The 18,279-nt window shown below is 35.7% G+C and overlaps 1 protein-coding gene across 1 annotated transcript in view; it reads left to right on the forward strand.

Annotated features, from left to right (window-relative positions):
- The first annotated feature begins 13,660 nt into the window (after nt 1–13,660).
- fam135b (family with sequence similarity 135 member B) overlaps nt 13,661–18,279 on the forward strand; it is a 36,776-nt gene continuing 32,157 nt past the window's right edge. Inside the window, exon 1 of the mRNA XM_088405549.1 lies at nt 13,661–13,966. The gene's annotated coding sequence lies outside the window, so the exon portion shown is untranslated. The remainder of the gene's footprint in view (nt 13,967–18,279) is intronic.

Consider the following 18,279-nt stretch of genomic DNA (forward strand, 5'->3'; position numbering starts at 1 on the left):
TTTTTTTCTTCATTGGCAGTTTCGTCTCCTTTGAAAAATTTCCAATTTTATTGGAATTAATCTGCCAACCCCAAAAAAATATAAATAATATTACTTATAAATAATTAATCTACACAGGCAGTTCCATGCTTCGTTGTTTCACACAATTTTTTTGTGGCATCAATAAAATCACGTAAAAATTCTCGGAAAATGCGCATCTAGTTTTCTTCGACTTCTGTATTGAAATGTGTCATAGAAATCTCTTTGTGGTTTGCTAGATGTCAAATATGCTCAGACACGTTTTGGTGCCCCTCGCCATGCAGTAACATCTGTGGCCGACCTGTAATAATGCAACACCTGCAACGGGAGCACACCCGGTCATATCCATGCCTGTTTTTAGCTGCTTTGAAAGCATACGCTGAAAAATTGTACCTACATGGTTGGAATTTGGAAGTTGGCCTCCCGGTCGAGACGGTAGGCCACCTGGAGCGGTGTCGAGCCGTCCACTTTCCTCACGCCTTTCAGGGGGATGACGTCCAGCTGGAATTGCGTGATCAAATCAAATCCTAAATAAATAGAAATGTAATTAGTGAGATTTTTGTGAAACTAGTATGCAATAATTAATCTGGAAAGTTACCAGTAAGATGAAACAAATGGACAAAAAAATGGGTTACACTGACAATCTTTGGATATTTCTTTAAGTTACCAGTAAGATGAAACAAATAGACAAAAAAAAAAAAAAAGGATGTCATTGTGAATGACTAGTAAACAATCTAGGGGGATGGGTTTCAAACACAACCCTGGGGAAAGACTTATTACAATGTGGTTGAATTTAAATAATTGTCATTACTTACCCAAGGCCAAGCAGAACCTTTCATTAATTGTGTCCGCAAGAAATTGATAAGCCTTTGAAATTATTGAGGTTATTACTTTTCTTCTGGGTATATGAGCATCTGCTGAACTTTTTAAGGTGGTAAATTCCTAGAGTGCTCCCTTATGCACGCTTGTATTTTGTGCAGGGTCGCAAGCTTGCTGGTGCCTATCTCAGGTGGCTTCGGGCAGTAGGCAAGGGGACAACCTGAACTGGTTGCCAGGCAATCGCAGGGCACACAGAGACAAACGACCAATCACGCGCCCAATCACACCTAAGGACAATTTAGTATGTCCAATTCACCTGCCATGCATATTTTTGGGGAGTGGGAGGAAGCCGTAGTGCCCGGAGGGAACCCACGCGGGCTCGGGGAGAACATGCAAACTCCACACAGGAAGGGCCACCTATATTTTTTTTTTAAATTGCATCTTACCTGGAAGGTCATCCTGTCCACTCCTCATTGGTGGGCAGACGGTGTCTCCATCCAATCGGTTAAAGTCTAGTTCTGCCAAGACAAATGAGACAGCATTGATCATGTATTTTTTTTTCATATAACTTTAGTTCCTTAGACTGCACTCCCCTCCTCAGTTGCAGCCTTTATTTTTCAAGCCCTTTTGTGAGTGGAAGAGAGGTGACCTCTTTCATTTCTGTGCTTCCTTACTTTGTTCTCGCACTCCCTTTGGTAGCAGCTAGTTGGAGTCACCACAGTCAACAAACTGAGTCAGCTCGGGACACATCTGGAAGCCCTTCACCGAGCCCACATAAATGCTGAGACATGGGACTGAGCGGTGAGACTTTATAAATGGAATTTATAATGCCATTTTTTATTGCTACTAAACACTTATCTGACCGCATACTCAAATTGTTAAAGTCCCTGTCGGCTGCCGCTTTACACGGGGAAAGCCATTCATTACTGTAACGAGCGTGCCATGGACCACAATGAAGATGTCACATGGCATCCCGTGTGCACTAGGAGAAAAAAAAAAAAAAAATGGTGCTCTTACTTCATCCGCAGATTACTGCAGTCATATTACATTTACGGCTTCCCTAAACAAGTGCAGACAATGGGATTGTGGAGACGGTCAGAGGGGGACGTTTAATCTGATTTAATCCCACGCACGACACAACTTCCTAAAACATGGCTGCTATTTTGGGGCTTTTGCTTGTTTACCATAACTAAGATGAGCTTGCAATGGTACAGGATTGAACATTCATCACATACATTTGATTGGTCTCTTCATTAGGTACACCTGTGCAGTGTTGTTCATGTTTGTCAAATTTGGTGCAGGCTGCAGCATGGTTATGGTACCTTCAGTGGACTGATATGATGTAGAAATCACAATGGAATTCGAAGTTGGAAAAAGGGGGTGGAGCTTCGTTTGCATCCAAGATGCGTAAAAGCATATCTTGTATGTGTATAATGTTTTTGTGCTGTACGATGACTTACGTCCAAGTGCGGGGGCAAGCAGGAAGGACACGAAGGCCATGCAAACAGGCGAGTATGTCCATGCACATGGCTGCTTTCTGCACAGAGGAAAAAAAAATCAGTTTTGGTATTTTGGGTGTCGATCGTCATACGGGTTCCTATTGTAAAATTTGCCATCAAATAAATCCCATTTGAAAGCATTTAGGAATAAACACATGGTTCCATTTTGACCCTCTCCCTCTTTTTGACAATTTATAGTCATTTATAGCATCCTAGTGTTTCTTAATGTTTAATGCTTTTTGTTAGATGTGTCTCAATCAATGGCACAAATTGGTCAAAATTGACATTAATGTGTCAAAAATGTCATAGCTGCAATAAAACTTGAGGGATCTACAATAGAAGTGACTTGTGTGTAAGAAAATTACTTCTGGATACTGGTTTTGATAGAAATAAAGATTTTCCTTTGAGTTTAGTTCATTCAAGATATAGAAGATTAGGGCCAGTGAAGTTAAACGTATAGCAATTTTCAGGATTCTCACTTTTATCTTAGAATTCTGACTTGATACTCAAAATTCAAATTTTAAAATGTAAGAATTTTCATTTTCAGAATGCTCACTTTAAATTCAGCATTCTAACTTTGTTCTCAGGTTTGTCAATTAAATGTCATATTTCTGCCCAATGTCATTTTAAATAGGAAATTCTGAGATTTAGGTCAAAATTCTTATTTCATTCCCAGAATGAAGAATTCTGAGTTTAAAGTGTTGGCTTCTCATATTTCTGAGGGTATTGTCAAAATGCATATTTTAAAGTAAGAATTTTCACTTTAAAGTGAGAATTCAAAATTTAGTTAAAGAAGTCTTACTAAACATTCAACAACCTTAGTAATTTATTCTCAGGATTCTCAATTTAACATTTGAATTCTCACTAATGTCACATTAAAGTCAGATATCTGCCTAACATCAGAATTCTCACGTTGATGAAAGAACTGTCAGAATTCCAACTTTAGTCTGACTGTATTTCCAGAATTCTACATCAATTCTCACAGTTCTCACTTTTAAGGTCAGATTTATCACTTTGCGAAAACTTGAAATCTCAGAACATTGATTTTCCACTTAAATCAGAATTATCATTTTATTACCTTTAGAAAATGTCAAGTGAGAATTCTGAGAGTAAAGTTTGAATTCTCACTTCTGAGTCTGAATTCTGAGGTAATTTGTGAAATCTGATTCCTCAGAAAAGTGAGAATTCTGACGAAGAATTCTCACGTTAATGTGAGTGTTCTTACTTAATCCTCAGAATTCTCAATCCAACGTCTGAATTATGACATCAATGCAATGTTAAAGTTGTGAGGTTAGTCAGAAGCCTTACTCTATTTTCAGAAAATTCAGTCAGAATTCTGACTCAAGATCACATTTTATCCTCTCTTTTAATCAGATTTCTTACTTTAAAGTGAGATTTCTAAATTTATTCTCATAATTCTGACTTCTTGATTTAATAACAATTCCAACTTTACTCTCTATTAAAAAACCCAAGTAAGTATTCTTAGAATGAAGTCATAATTCTGACTTCAAAATGACATTTTTAAACTTTTCTCACTTTAAGTAAGAATTCTAACTATTCTCAATTAAAAAAAAAAAACTGTGAAGTGAATTCAGAGAATGAAGTCAGAATTCTCAGTTTAAGGTCAGAATTCTGACTTGAAATCTGATGTCAGGATTCTGACTTCAAAATGACAGTTTTAAACTTTTTCCACTTTAATGTGAGAATTCTAACTTTATTCTCAATATTCTGATCTTTAGCTTAAGTATGAATTCTAACTATTATCTAGAAAAACCTGTGAAGTGAGTTCAGAGAATCAAGTCATAATTCTCAGTTTAAAGGTTGAAATTCTGATTTGATATCTGATGTCTGAATTATGACTTCATAATAAGAATTTCACGTTTCTCACTTTAAAATGAGTAATTCTTTTTTACATATTTCTATGACTGTATGTGGTATGTATAGTATAATGTGCCATGCCTAATGAAATTCTCAAATAACCTGTGTAAATGACACAAAATAGTGCCAAAATGACTTCTCCTCCACTGTTGAAAAAACAACTTAAAAAAAAAAAAAAAACTTTCAATCTTCCAAATCCACCCGGAGATTCAGATGTACTCTTTATGGAAGCTTGCCTCCATCCGTTCATCCGAGAGACTGATGCTCAAGAGCCTAACCTCTCTGGGTGTTAACTCTCTTGCAGATACGTGCGAAGGGACGTGTGAGTGAAATGCCGAAAGAGATGACTGATGGCCTTGTCAGCAGCAAGGTCTTTGCCGGGCCAGACGTCCGAGCGTCCTCAAACCCTCTCAGGGTCTCCCTGGCATCTCATTTTGCCTCTCTCCATCTCTTAAAGTACCAGTGCATCTGTCGCTTTTCCATATACAGTATGCACTTTTTCAAGGGGCTCTTGCATATATTCATGTTGAAGGTGATAATGAGAGGTAGTGACAATCTTTTCTTTGAGTTATAACGAGCATTCGTTTCACATTATCACATCGCGGTTGAAGCGTAATTATTTTCTCTGTGATATTTGAAAAAAAGAAATGTGACCTTTTTTTAATAGACACTGAATAATTAACTCCTTAGAATAATTCAAAATGTATCATTAAATTGATTTTCCCAGCAAGTCAGACAAGAAAGCAGGAACTTGCCTAGTCTTCTCAAAAATGCAAAAAAAAAAAAAAAAAAAAAAAAAAATATATATATATATATATATATATATATATATATATATATATAAATATAAATATAAATATATTTATATTTATTATAAATATAAATATATATATATATATATATATATATATATATATATATATATATATATATATATATATATATATATATATATATATATATATATATATATATATATATACACATTTTTAGATGAGGTGGGAAAAAATGCTGATATTGTATTCTCAAAGCACAAGCAGTTATGTAGATGCCCAATATCCTCTAATGTTTGTCCATTAGCATTTCATGGAGAATTCAATATGAATGAAGGAAGGATCCTCTTCTTCATATTAATTCGGTGCAATTAATGCAGATGATGAAAGTGTTAGCGCTTCAGCTTAGTTTGGCATCAACTCTGGGTCGTCATCAACTCATTTGGATCCCACCAATGTTTAGAAGTTCATCTTTTTGTGGCCTCTGACTTCAAATTGTCCCATTTTAATGCTCAGCTAAGTGTGAAACAGAGATCTCAAAAATATGGCCCAGGGCCCATTTGAAACCCAATATTAAATTTGAAATGGCTTGCGACATAAAAAATAACTAACTAACTAACTAACTAACTAACTAACTAACTAACTAACTAAATACATAAAGAAAGAAAGAAATAATAAAATAAAACAATTAAAAAAATATATATAATCTCTATACAAGAGCTTGTTCAATTTATGGAACATTTTTGTGTTTTTAATCCTATATTTTTCTAATTCTAAGTCTTTTTGAGCACAGCTATTGATTCACATAATTTCAGTCATAGTTGTTCCATAATTTGATACCTTGAACAAATAGGCTACACACATTTGCCTTTCAGGTGGATCATCTCTTGGTTGTTATGAAAACCCGCTTGTACTATTAGCCACAAGGCTCAAAGTGAAAAAAAAAGGTGCGGCTTATATCGTGAAAAATACATAATCTAAAATAAAACTTGTGACAACCTTTTCAATCATAACACTGTGGTGAATTAGATAATGGGTTTTTACGAGTAAAAATGGTTTACTACACTTTCATGTGTGACAGAGCAAATTGTGAACATATCACATTAATAATCCTCAAGCTATAACTATAGTTATAAGCAATATAATGATAGAATGCTCTTGCTTTGGTTCTTGGATTTGGTTGACGTTCAGTGACGTTTAGATTACCTGGCCACCCAAAACATTTTTGCTGTAAAAGTTTTACAAAGCAATGCACTGTAATACATTGATTTATTGTGGTTGATACCAAAAAAAAATAAAAAAATCCAAGTGGTAAGATAACTTCACATATGCTAAAACATATTTTATTTAGCAGTACCTCCATCAAACTGAGATGTGTTTAATCTAAGGCCCCAGGCTTTGCCATAGGCTATTTAAGATCATGACAAGGCCCCAAAAATGTATGAATTTTGCAGAACTACAGTGCAAGAGAAAAAGAACAAAATGAATGTCTCGCATCAAAGTCCAGAAATCATTTGTGTTTGCCTTCGCATTTATGAACAAGCCCTTCAACCTGATGACTAACTTGAAATAGCTTTCAAAAACATGAAATATGCCCTATAATCAATTTTAGGTCATTTTATTCGTTATACCAGCAGTGATAAAATGGGGCATGAGTACTGTTGGGCATACAAGATACTTCAGCCGGTATGTGTGAGACTTTAACAGAGTTTCTGCAGGTATCAGCAAATTTGTTTTTCAAGCAGCGTCCGAAACAGGAGACTTTGTTTTCAAATTGAGAGGAAATTAAAGGGAACACTAAAAAAACTATTGCTGAGTGATAGATGTTAATAATCAGTATGCAAGGACCTACCTTTTTGAGTGTTTGAATTAAAAAAAAATGCGAGCTTGAATCTTATTTATAACAATAAAACTAATTATTATCATTGTTTATTTATTTATTTTTTTGCAAGGCCCAATGAGCTATATAGAGCATATTCTGGGATTTGTACGGAACACTACATGACAATACATCCATCACCTATTCCGGTGGTTCTCAAAATAGGCGATGAGTCCCCTGGGGTATGTGACATTTTAACAGTTCCTACATGTGTAGCATATTTATTAAGTTTTATTTATTCATTTATTTATTGCCTTTTAATGCGGTGACAGAAACAGTTGAATGTTTTCAAATTGAAAGTAAATTAATTACAACATGAAATGACATTGCAAAATAATAGAAAAATCTCTAAAAATCAGTAGGCGAGGACCCAGCTTTCGTCTTATTCAAATTAAAAATAAAAAATGCTACTGTGGATGGAACATTTTGCAAGGATCTATGTGCAGCGTTTTCAGTAATGACTGATTGATTTATTGAACATATAAAGACAAGCAGAATAAAGTATAATTGATACATGCCTTAGCACACAACTATTTATATATTCAAAAGGTGTTTTATGATGTTGTGTTGCAATTTGATTAAAAAGATATTTAAGTATAATATTTAATTGAATCATTGTGATATTCTTTCTTTTAATCTCTTGATTCATTTTGACCTTGATCTAAACAGTCTTTAATGTAATCTAGAGGTATTTTTCCTTTTCTTTTTTTTTCTTCAGAATGTACTTTCCACAAAACATCTTTATTTTTAATTTCTGATTTTCTATTAATAAAGTTTGACCGACTTATTGGTTTGTTGACATTTCCTTTGACGCAGCTCCATCCAGTGGATGCATGACGCAACCACAATCACTACTGTAGCTTCTGTTCTGTGCGCCTTATATTGCAGTGTGCCTTACATGTATTTATATATATATATATATATATATATATATATATATATATATATATATATATATATATATATATATATATATATATATATATATATATATATATATATATATATATATATATATGAAAAAAATAGGCCAATTTTTGAAGGTGCCCCTTTTAGTGCAAAAAATATGGTAGTAGCCCAAATAAAAATACATATCTGTAAACAAAACAAAGACCTTAGTGAAGGATTCTGTGTAAATTCTCAGGTTTACAATATCATATTTTAAAGCTCTTTTTGAGAAATTTGTGTGGGAACACTACATAGCGATTTAGTTATCTCCACCAGCAATTACAAGAACAGTTTTATTTTCAAATAAAGAGCAAATTAACCGGAACATGAAGCAACTTAAGTTGTGTTTTAGTGACTCCTTTGGCAAATATTTTGTGCTATTTTGTAAGCTCTAAATGGATGTACTTTGTCATGTAATGATAGAAATAAACATTTTTAGAGTATTTTTTCAATAGAAAAAAGGATTTGTGCTGGTAAGGGGGTGCTAAGTTAAAAAAAAAATCCACAGGTGTAGGTATATCATTGACAAACTTGAGAACCACTCCTAGGAATACATTTAATTTTAGTTTCACACTGCATATTATCTTCTAATTTACAAAATGCAAAGCAGGACTCGTAAAAAGCAGCGCTTGTAGAAGGTCATAATAAATCTGAGTGATGAGAAGCCTTGACATTGATCTGACGTGAATGATTTACCTGGTCAAAGCAGAAGAGCAGAAGGCCATGTTTGACTGCGATGGAGGCTTGGCGATGCGGCTGTGCGGATGTGCTGAAGTCGAATTAGAATCCCCCTCCCCTCAGCCAGGTCCTACCTGCGCATGTTGACGAGTGAGAGCTAGCATACGCGCAGGGGATGTTCAAGCGGAGGCCAAATAAAAGTTTGCTCAATGGCCTCCTATTGGCCAGGAGTTCTTAGGGAGGTGGTGGCAATGTTTTATTACAGACTTCTAAAGCCTCAGGGCCCATGTGTGTAACTTTTTTTTTTTTTGCCTCTCTTGGGAGCCCCTTAATGATATGTGCGGCCTTGTGTGTAATTCTCATAATGATTATCCTCGTAATAGTGAAGAAGCAGAGGGCCGGTGATGATACGTGCATTTTATAATCATGTGTTGGCATCAGGTTGCCAGAAGAATGTCCGTTATGCTGACATAAACTTGTAAGCCATATACGTGACATGTTTGCAAATACGCAACATTTATGCTCTCATAAGCTCAATTACAGGATTGCGCTAAACTGGTTCACATTTTTCGATAAAAAAAGATACAATTGTCAACAGGTGCTTTATTGAGACAAGATAACCTTCAGTGCACATGTGAATGTCATTTGTGGTTTAAAATATGAATGTTTGTTTTGCAACGCCGACTTTACAGGAAAATACTTTTTTTTTTCCCTTTAACCACTCAAATTGTTCAGTGGCATCAGTTCTATCCATACATATGTAGGTTAAATTTATTAACACCCACGAAAATGGAAAAATTGGATGGTCTGTGATGTGACGATGACACTTTAAGACATAGCCATTAACTTGTCTCTACCGCCACCTACTGTCTTGAGGTGAAACACAAGTCAACAAAGAATTTTCTGTTTGCTGATATAGTATAGACAGCCGCTTCAACTGAAGTTTGGAAAAAAATCGCGAGAAAATCAATGTCATAAATCCTAGTAAAAAGCATCTCAAAATTTGTAATTATAATGGTTTTATATGGTCCCAAATTTGGACAATGATTATTTTTGTGCACAAAATCCGTGCATCAAGGTGCAATCACATAGAAATATCAGAATTGTTGCATTTTGGAATTTCACGTTTTAATTACTGTATCTGCTGGAAACTTCAGCTCCCTAGAATTTTTTTCTCATTTATGCTTTAACGATATCATAAAAAAATCAAAGGAATTACCATAATATGTAACATAATGCCACAAGGGTTAATTATGAAATCTTTGTGGATTTTATACAGCTGGTTCATGCAAATTTAAACCACGATAGACTCACAGACAAGCTTTTTTTTTTCAAATTTTTTTTTGGTTTCGAAAATGATTTATTCATGACTTCTGATGATCAACAGTACCAGTCAAAAGTTTAGAGACACCTTAAATTCAATGGTCTCAAACACGTTATACTCTTAAAACTTTTGGTTTGATAATAACCCAATTATAGTTTAAAAAAAAAAAAAAAAAGACCAACAGCACTTCTTGGAATATGGTTAAATTGTGATCAAACTTGGGTCAGTCCTTCTTTGGACTCGAATGTTTTTAAGAGTGTAGGAGGAGATTCAAGCAAACGCTTAAAGATGAACTGAAAGTCATTCCAAGTTATGGAGCGTCATTTGCATAAAGCTTATCTAAAAAGAAAAAAAAAACAAACAAGATATGCAAAGCTGTTATCTGAGCAAAAACCGTTCACAGCGATTTAAATGAGAAAACATTGTTTTGATTTGCACTCTTTTTGTTTATCACAATAAACAATAAAAGTCTACATAATATCAATAACTTAGATAATAACTTATGAAATAATCATTGTTGTTTTGAAATTTGGATTTCCATCTCTAAAATCTACTGGTGATTGTGCATCAGTAGAGTTGTCTCTGATATTAATATGTTGACGCAGTTAATCAGTTTATCTATAATTCATTAGTTTTAAATGATAAACTACACTAAATTGGAATGTGTTTTAAGAATTTTGAACTGTTTCTGTAAAGACTAAGAAAAGTGTTTCTGAAAGCAAAGGGGGAGGCGATAGTACAGCAACTGAATCCTATGAGTGCACGTGTCCAGTTAACTTAATTGGGGGTTGGAGCGAGCACTGAGCCAGCAGTTCAAAAAAACAAAAAAACAATGAGTGTTTTTTTTTTTTTTTTCCATCAAGCCCTGTGACTAGCAGACTCATGACCTGTGGACAGCTCCGCCCCTTGAGCTGGACTCCAGCTGGATCCTCCGTGAAATCCACTTTGAAAAGTTACATTGGTCACCAAGTTTGTACTCAAATCTTTCAGCGGGGTGACCCAAAACCATCTTCTGCTCATAGTGTGATTTTTCTCCAGCACAGATTCAAACCCACAACTTTAGAATTCCGAGGCAGATGTGCTAACCACTCAATCACCACGCCGTATATAAAATTGGATTCCAATCAAATGAGATAAAAAGTAGTGCTCACTGATGTTATTCAGTTTTATTACTCTTGGGTGACCTGGATGTCGGCGTCCTTGCGTCCTTTGAAAAATCTGCCAAGCTTTTTCATCCTAATAGTGTGGCGGACGTTTGGGAAAAGAAAAAAAAAAAAATCAATAGCGCTCCATCCTTAATCAAGAGTGCTCCAGGCCCATGGCAGGATGCCATGCGATAAAGCCGCGATTGACTTTGGCTTTTTAAAAGCAAGGTGAAGATGGTCGGGGAAGCGCTAACACCCAGCGCTAATAACTTAGTGCGTCACAGAACTTAAAGGAGAAGTCAAGACAAAAATGGTTCCTTACAATAACATGCTGACTTTTCATTAATGTGAATTAGATAGAGAGCAAACTATTCTTTTTTATCCATCGCAGGGAACAGTCTTTTTTGTCATTTGCTGTCCACTAAAAATAACATCAGTGTTGCTCAGGTATCAACCAATCATGGCTCCCCTGTTATCTGATTTTGGTCGTGTGATGTTACCATGATGAGCGGTGATTGGTCTCTACCTGAGCAACTGTGATGTCATTTTTGGGCAAAATGGCAGCTGGGATGGGTGAAAATAGGTGAATTTGCTCCGTAATATAAACATAATATTTATCAGAATCATGTTTTTGGACTAGTGGGACCACATAGAACTTTCCAGAATTATTTATGAAATATTCTATCAAATTAAAATGCTCTTTTGGTGCTGAATTGAATTGAGCTGTTCAGTACAGTGGTATTCAACCTTTTTTCAATCATGCAATCCATTTAAAGTTTTTATTTCTGCTAAGTAGCCCCTTGTTTCATTTTCCAATTCATTCATTTTTAATTTGAAAAGAAAAATGTGCTGTTCTTGTCACCAGCATCCCCAACTAGTGCAAGGCATTTAAAAAAAAAACAAACAAAACACTAAAAACTGTGTGCTGCGTATGTCTGATTTACTAAACTTTGGAACTTAATTTATTGTAGTGTCTCTTATATTTTATTCAACAACTCCAGATGATCAACTGCGTAATATCATCTGTTTTAGTTTTGGCTTTGTGTCGCTAATGATAATGTGTATTGATGTAAAAGTTAACAAAACACATTTTACTAGTCCACAATTTAACAATAAAATGCTTAATGTTCCAAATAATTTGCCCTTAATTTGAAAATAAAAGTACTGTTTCTGTCATAGCTTAAAAAAGAGCATTAAACTAGATATGCTGACACCTGCAGAAAACCTCTTAAAATCCCAAGTACTCCCGAAGGGTCTTCATGTCCTCCCATTTGAAAACCGCTGGTTCAGTACATCTTAAAGCTTCTGCATGTTTCCATGCAAAATTAATCATTTTATACCATTATCCGCATTGACGTCTTCTGTCAGAATTGAACTGTCCTTGAACTCACCAACTCACTCGGTCTGACGGCTCACATCAGCGCTGTTTACAGAAACAAAGGCAGAGTGAGGGAATATGCATAATATTAATGCCAGGCTTCACTTATCTCATTCTCTGCCATTAATGGCAATAGATGGCAAAGATCGAGTTTTAATTGTCTGGTAGTGACTGATGGCTTTACAAAAACATGAACATTTAGTGATTGAGAGTATTAAGGAGGTATTTTTTTAACTTTTTTTCTTTAAACATATTAATCTGTAATTTTTGTAAATATGATAGTCCAGTATCCAGTAATATGTTTAAAATGAAATAGGGCAATAAAATTATAATGAAATACTGTAAATTTCAGACTATAGACCACACCGGAATGTAAGGTACCCACAGCAGCAAAAATTGAGACGATAAGGTTGTAACATCAGATAATTATGCTATCTATCTATCTATCTATCTATCTATCTATCTATCTATCTATCTATCTATCTATCTATCTATCTATCTATCTATCTATCTATCTATCTATCTATCTATCTATCTATCTATCTATCTATCTATCTATCTATCTATCTATCTATCTATCTATCTATCTATCTATCTATCTATCATGTTTATTTGTGAAAGATATTTATACAAGATCTTATTCAACTTGTACATAATTTTTGTATTTTTAATACTAGATTTTGAAACTCCTTCATGGATTTTGAGTTACATTTTACAGTTCCGTTTCATAACTGTTACATAAAGTGACACCTTAAGCCACAGGTGTCAAACTCAAGGCCCTAGGGTCAGATTCGGCCCAACACATCATTTTATGTGACCCGTGAAATGCTGTTTTGACTTCAACGATGGTTGGTGATACTAAAAAAATTGCGGCTCATACTCAGACATTTATGGTAATAGTATCAAATGAAATGCGATTTTATGAAGTTTGGGGGTTGAAGAAATGCTGCTTTGTTGGAATTCCACTTAGATACAAGATCAGCTGCAAATATGCCAAAAACCAGCATTGTTGCCACTCTTTTGACTCTGTCAGTAATATACTAAGTTGCTTTTTCACAGGTTGCATCAACGCATGGCCAGCATGATTTATCTCTTTTCTTCCTTCCTCATTTGATGCCTCACTTCAGCCTTTAGTGGGCTGTCTCTGATGTCAGGCGGTTGGTTGGCTGGCCGGACGCGCCACGCGAGAGTGCAGCAGCAGGACACACAAACACACACACGCAGTCACGCACACACACACACACACACACACACACACAAACGCGCACACGGCCGTGTCTGCACGCTTTACTATTAATACCACAGCCGTACGCTGGCCACTGCGAGTGGACTGGATGCTGGAGGGCGAGGACAAAGGCGGATTAAGCAACAGACGCCTAAATTTGACATCTCCCTCCTCCTCCTTCTCCTCCATGTGGATGGGAGAGACACGGATTGATGAAGAGCGATAGCGCCAGAGAGGGAAAGTGGGGGGACTGCAGTACACGCAGGGTCTGGATGAATAACCATGGCAACAGCAGCAGCAGCAGCAGCAGTAGCGGCGCAAGCCGAGATATAAACATTGCACAGGAGCGCATCCATCTGCATTAACTGGCCGGATCGTCTCACTTCCTGGATCGCTGCTAAGGTAACGATGTCGGACTCTGTGCTGTCTGCATTGCTGGCGCTTGTGTGTGTGTGCGGGTCAGTCCGTGCGGGTTTGGACGGCACAGAGCAGACAAGCTCGCATGATGCGTGAAAGACGAAAGGTCCTATTAGAGACAATGATTCGAGAGTATTAATACTGAAAACGACTGGGAGTTGTTTCCCATGACAGCTAATAACGTCTCATGCGTCCAACTTTTAGCATCTGTCACTCAAATGCATCACTGTTGAGTTAACCAGAAGTCAAGTACTGAAACTAGAAGTGTAGACCTCCACCAAAGCCTGACAATGATCAGTTCAATCTCATCCACCAGTAATGGTGTGTACACATGATGAAATTGCATTTTGTTCCTGGAAAAGTGAACAAAAGTAACAAAAACATTGATTTTCAAATGGGGATACATAAAGGGAGTTCAGGGATTAAGTCAAATTTTAAAAGAGTTCCTGCAGGTCTCAGCAAACGAATATAATGCCGTAACAGGAACAATGGATTCTTTCTTGTCATATATTCAACTTAATCAAAACTTGAGGCATCTTATTGCTGCAAACAATGTTTCTTTATTGTATTAAGTTTCACATGAATGTGCATTGTCATTAAAACAATTTTCTGGCAATCAAGCTGGGAACAGTACATTTTCAAATTAAGAGCAAATTAATTGAAATATGAAGCAACCAATAGTTAAAGTGTGTTATCGTGATTTTTTTCGTACTCATATGGGTGTGTTTGCACCCTGCTGCCACACCGGCCTTTTTTTCTCTGTGTCAAAATATCAGTACGTGAAGGCACACCTTTTATTGTCCTTGAATAGGTTTCCAATATTGCAACTGAATGGCACTTCAGGTGATATGGGAGTTTTTAACTTTTTTTTTTTTTGCCTTTTAATGCAGTGGCAGGAACAACATAATTTTCAATTTGAGAGCAAATTAATTGGAACATGAAAGAATTTATTCTTAATCAATAGGTGTCAAAATCATTTTGTGAGCAACCTGCTTTTCTGGACTGGATAAAAATTCAGTATTGGTACATAGATTTTCATTTATGACCATCTCTTTTGTAGGTATTTATCTCACTATTTTTCCTTGACCTTTTTTCTTCATCAGTCTGACCAGGAAAAAAGAAAGAATAATGATTTTATGTATAAATATATTTTTAACAATAGCGACAAACTGAATAAAAGGAACACACGCACAACAAAAACGCATTTTTTTTTTCACAGATTTCTGTTTTTCCAGGTATTTTCAGGAATGTAACCCTCACAATAAACAAGGGAACACTATATAATGAATGATAGCTATATTAATAATACCTGTCACCCTTGTGACATTATGTTATATGGAGATTCATTCATTTTTGTTTATAATGTGATAAAATAATCAATGTGAGAAAAAACACTAAGAAGCTGAAGTTTCCAGCAGATGAGTAAAACATAAAATTTCAAAATGCAACAACTCTGATTGCAGCTTGACCTGTGAGATTTTATGTACAAAAACAATAATTGTCCAAATTTTGGACCATATAAAACCAATTATAACTACAAATTTTAAGACGCATTTTAATAGGATTTATGTCATTAGGTTTCCTGCATTTTTTGCAACATTCCGTTGAGCTGCGGTCAAAGTATGTCAGCAAACAGAACATTCTTTGTTGACTTGTATTTCACCTCAAGACAGTAGGTGGCAGTAGAAACCAGTTAATGGCTGAGTCTTAAAGTGTCATCAGTATATCAGAGACTACGAAGACAGACCATCCCATTTTATAATTTTTTGTGGGTGTTACTAAATGTTACATACATATGTATGGATAGAACTGATGCCACTGAACAATGTAAGTGGTTGAAAGAAAAAAGATCAGAAATAACTTTAATTATTCCACGTGTATAGTTTGCAAATTGTGTGCACAATGGTTAAGAACACATTTTGCCACTTGCTGTCAACTAAAAATGACATCACATGTGCTCGGGTAACAACCAATCACAGCTCATCTTGCGAGAAGACAAGATTATACGTGTCGGATTCACATGCTTGAGTTGTCTCTCATGTGACTGCCGCTAGCAGGATTGCAACGGCAAAGCACAAGATCATGTCGTTGGCGTTGCAACAGGCAAAGAACAAATAGTCAGTGTCATGCCGATCTTAGCACATGACAGATGGAATGGCACGCCAACAAGTTTGCAAAGAGGCGGCTGACTCCTAGTGCAAACGTTCTCGACATTCCTCTGCCCTCCAAAGGATCGATTTGTGAGCTGGTAGCGTTGACACATGACACACGTCTGTGTCCAGCCACAGTGTTGTAATGCAGTAACAGCTAAGAGCTTAAAATGCTACCATCAGGGTAGTGGTGGGGGTTTTCTGCAAAGATTATGACATCACATGATTTCTGGCTCAGTGTTTTTCTGCCAAGGACACATTGTCTCCTCTTTTCATTTCTGGGAAGTGCATGGTTTTGCTCAGGTGGTTACAGCAGCTGTTGTGTTAGCCAAAAATGCAATCAAATGCCACCTTCATGCACAGGCAAATATTTGAAATAAATATCCCTTGTGCAGTATTTTGATCATTTTTGGGTCATTTTCTTCCACATATTCTCACAGTATTTTAACCAAGGTATGACACATTCCTGTTCATGCCATGTTGAACTTTCACCATCTGGGTGTAATTTCTGCTCCCTACCTAGTGTCTTCTTTCAATGGCCTCTATGTGATGTGAATTTGGAAAAATATTAACACAGAGTCTAACCTGCCTCTGCGCATATTTCAGCTGTACCTTGCACAAGAGTCCCGCTGGGCACATAAGAATTTGAGCCCTTAGTTTTTAATGATGAACAGTACTGATTTGATGGACGGACAATATCACAGGACAATATCCCAGTATATTTTAAGGACCCATTGTTCTGTAATCGCTTCCATGCTGCACTAATATAAAAAACAGTCAGGTTTTTTTTTTTTTTCAAAAAATAACAATAAATAAATAACAAACTCAAATTTGGGTGGAAGTAACAACCCAACATGCCCAATTTGACGAAACTTTCTGATTTTTGCAGAAATCAACCCCCCCTTTTTTTTACAGGACAGTTTGAGATATCCAGTTGTTTTGTAAAAGATAAAAAAAAAAGACCAATATTTACCGTTTTATTCAACTTTTTAACTTTATGTGGCATATCCATTTACAACACTTGTATACAAGTAACGCTGGTGTCATTAATTTTTTACTTGTAAAACCCTGCCATAACAATGTATCCTTAAATATATAAGATGAAATTTGTCATTCTACGGAACTATCATTCAAAACAGCAATTTTTTCCTTTTCCATGCAATAATATGGTGAGTTAAGTATGTTGTGCAGAGAATTGACCTGGATTTTACTACTTTTCATACAACCAAAAATCACAGTTTGTTTATAGAAAACAAAACAAACATAAAATACCTATTGCAACATAAATGAATGTCTTAAATATTACATCCATTCAACTACTAGTAACACAAACACATATGAATAATTAAGGTCATTATAACTACATTATTTGTGTCATTCATTGTATTTGGTGAACCAAAACGATTGTTTATTCAATGAGTTATTTTTTTAACACTATAGTTACAGTGCTTGTATGGTTGCTGTTTTTATTATACATTGAAATCCACATGTAATTGGTACCCATTGATATGCATTGTGGGGAAATGCAAAAATTGGTAATTTGGTGTTTTCTTTGTCCAGAAATCGATATCGACCTTATAAAATATTCATAATTGTTGGGTCTTTTTACTCCACACCAAAATAATCTGTCATACCAAAAAAAGAAAGTCTTTGAAGTGCTGTTTTTTTCTTTTTTTTAATTTTTCGGTTAAGCTATATTTGCAAGCCATAAATAACACAAGACGATATTTTTTCATCACAGGTGGGCAAATGGCAAGTCTTTCTTGTTGCAAGCGTGGGCGCTTTGCTGACATAATTAAGTTATTGATGAATTTTCAAGCCGGGTCTAATAATAAAGTTGGTGACGTCTGCTTTTGTGCGCATTATGTAATGAGCGCATTACAAAGATAGATTGTTTTGGGGGAAGACCGATTTAAGTCTTTACTGGCGGTACACAATGTTCAATCTACTGCTCTGCTCCCACTTAACACATTTCTCAAGAGGAGGCAGCAAAATGAATGGAAATGATTGAGGAGTGGCGGAATTAGCAGCCTTTTATAAGCAAACACCACTGATGTGTTATTTTTGTCTTTGAACACAATGCCTCTGTTCTTTTGGAGCAGAACGTGTCCATTGTTGTCAAATCAAGTGATGAGTCAGCAAAATCAC

Source organism: Hippichthys cyanospilos, chromosome 21, assembly GCF_059441005.1.
Source record: "Hippichthys cyanospilos isolate Australia breed blue-spotted pipefish chromosome 21, RoL_Hcya_1.0, whole genome shotgun sequence".
NCBI classification, from domain to species: Eukaryota; Metazoa; Chordata; class Actinopteri; order Syngnathiformes; family Syngnathidae; genus Hippichthys; species Hippichthys cyanospilos.